This window comes from Lupinus angustifolius, unplaced genomic scaffold, assembly GCF_001865875.1.
Source record: "Lupinus angustifolius cultivar Tanjil unplaced genomic scaffold, LupAngTanjil_v1.0 Scaffold_387, whole genome shotgun sequence".
NCBI classification, from domain to species: domain Eukaryota; kingdom Viridiplantae; phylum Streptophyta; class Magnoliopsida; order Fabales; family Fabaceae; genus Lupinus; species Lupinus angustifolius.
In genome coordinates this window covers 15154-17918 of record NW_017727795.1, presented here as the reverse complement: position 1 = coordinate 17918, position 2765 = coordinate 15154, and the positions used below count along the sequence as shown (strand labels likewise).

General features: G+C 28.1%; 1 long non-coding RNA gene across 1 annotated transcript; it reads left to right on the top strand.

Moving 5' to 3' along the window:
* Positions 1-1494: 1494 nt before the first annotated feature.
* On the top strand, positions 1495-1893 carry LOC109341179. The gene is made up of 2 exons (XR_002106910.1): positions 1495-1591; positions 1862-1893. It is a non-coding gene; the product is annotated as an uncharacterized LOC109341179 (long non-coding RNA).
* Positions 1894-2765: the final 872 nt, after the last annotated feature.

Here is a 2765-nt window from a genome sequence, read left to right as displayed (position 1 = left end):
ATTGATGGCTAAGATGTCGAGTAAGTGGATCCCCTCCTATTTATATTGGAAGGAATAGCGGGTCTTGGTACCCATGAGTCTGGGCATCTCATTTCTCAAACCCAGACCCATCGAACAGTGCGTCTTAAAATCCCGGGTCTCGTTACTCACGGGTCCAAAAGCACAGACTCAAACCCGACCCGTTGTAGGTAATTTTTGCGGGTACCAATAGATCCAGCTACCGACAAGTTCGGGTATCCATTGTCATCCCTAATAATATCTACGTTCCATATAATCAACTAGTTAGAATTCTCTTATAGTGGACCACCCTTTATCATAATAATATAAAATCATTGAGATGTCGTTATTTAAAATAATAATAGCATAATGGTTTTTATTTATATAAATTTTGGAAACATTCCTATATTTAATAAAAAATTGCAATATAATATATCTCATTCTTCAATAATATTTTTTCTATGAATTTACCACTTCCTTCCTACCAAAATAGAAAAAAATGGGAAAGTAAAGAAAAAGGAAAAACCTTTTTAATTCTCTCCAAATAGTATTGCATAATTTGAAATAATAATCAATGCATTTTATAAATTACATAATTTTTCTAAGGAACCTCATTTGAAATGTACAATGCTAAATTAGTATATTTTCTTCTATTTCTCAATCCTCAATCACAATTGTAGTCAGAAATTTTAAATTCTTATCATTTACTCCATTTGTTTTATATATTTTATAATTATGATTTTTTTCCAATTCTTTCGTAGATTTATATACGATTATTAGATATGATTTTTTTAAACTATGTGTATAACCTTAAACATCTAAAGAAAATGAATGGAGGGAGTATTATTGTAACCTTGATTTGGGGCAACGCTTTGAGCATTTTTTTTCATATCTTTGTGAGGCCATTGTAGTATGCACATCCAATAACTTTTAATTCTTTGAAAATGGTAATTTCTAAGGGTTAGTTTGGGAGTTGGATTTTGGAGGGGAGGAGAGGGAAAGGGAAGGCTTCGTAACCATGAAATACACTTGTTTCATGGCTCCCAAGCCTTCCCTTTCCCTCCCTTCCCCTCCAAAATCCAACTCCCAAACTAACCCTAAAAGTACCAAAGTGTGTTGTAGTAATTCTAATTATAAGATACATTTTAGAATGTTCTCATGATCCTTTTTATAAGATATTTTACATATTCTAAGAAATATTTAATATTTTTATCCATTTGGTGCAATTAATAGTTGTGATTATCTCTATTTTTTGTCTTTGAAACTATGAATTGACGAAAACTATTAAATAAGACTATGATTATAATGTTATAATATTTTTTAAAAATCAACAAACGTAAATATTTCTATTGGTATCTATAATTTAGTTAGAAGTCTCTTATAATAAGAATTAGACTATTATTTCATGGAAGTTTTCAAGCCTTTCTGTCACTATATTTTCTATATAAATGATTCTTATCACCTCCCACTTATATCCTTATATTTTGCAAAGAAACATTAAGATCCAAGAAATTTTATTGTCGTTGTGTAGTGTTTGTGGGAGATGGCTAAGCTTACTTCAATGCAAATTTTCAACCTTTCCCTTTTGCTTGCAGTATTACTCTAGATAGTTCCACAATATCTATTATCTTCATGTTTATCTAATTTGTAAAACTGACAAACGTTTAATCAGCAATGCTATTTCTGTAATTGATGGGAAACTTTAGTTTTTATATCACGTAATATCCATACTTTGTTTTATAAAACCAAAACATGTAATGTGTAATCATATAGAAACATTTGTTTTTTAAATTTTAATGGCTTGTTTCTTACGTTTTTATTTAGGTTGTTGTTGTCCATTGTAACTTTGTTATTGAATTTTAAGGTATTTTTATGACAATTGAAGTAGTTGCTGAAACAAAAAGAGGCCAAATCGTGTTGAATCCAAGTGGTTGCGATCTTCCAACATGTCGAAAGGATTGTTATACAAAATATCAAGGCAATGGAGTGTGCATTAGTGGTGAACCGAAGTTCTACAAATGTCTTTGTGTCTATAATTGTTGATGTTCTTGTACCCTCCCTTTTTATTTAAAGAATGAATAAAAATTATTATATAATGAAATGGAACCTTGGACCTTCTAATTATCATATTTGTTTCGGTCATTGGTGATATTTCTTTTTTTTTTATGAGAACTCTATCAAAAGAAAAGTATTTATAAGGACAACTAAGTTATGAAGGTTGAGTACGCATCAAAAAAATTGTTGTCCACCATATTATTTTATAAAATATTAAATTTAAATTTAAGAGATTAACTCATTGCAGAGTTTTTTTGTCCATTATATTAATTCCTAGAATATTAAAATTAAATCATTTGCATGATTTTTGTCCATTATACCAATTTAAAAGGTTTGATGGTATTTATGATCGTTTAAAATGAGTTAAGTTTTGGTCAATTCAACTTGACTCGTTAAGAATTGTATCGAGTCGAATTCATTGCATATCTTTTTTAAGATGAATATCAAATTAAGTAATGATAAAAAACTTTCGAGCATATTAATGAACTTAAATTTATATAATTTATCGCCTAGGATGAAGATAATAGATATAAAGAGAATTGAGACTTTTAAATCAATTTCTATTAAATTTTAATATGTAGATTTATATTTTTTAATTTAATATAAAAGTATAAATATAATAATTATATGTACCAAACAACACATATAGTAATCATGACCAAAAAATACATATAATAGTTATGAAATGCTTTATTTTAATATGTATTTATATT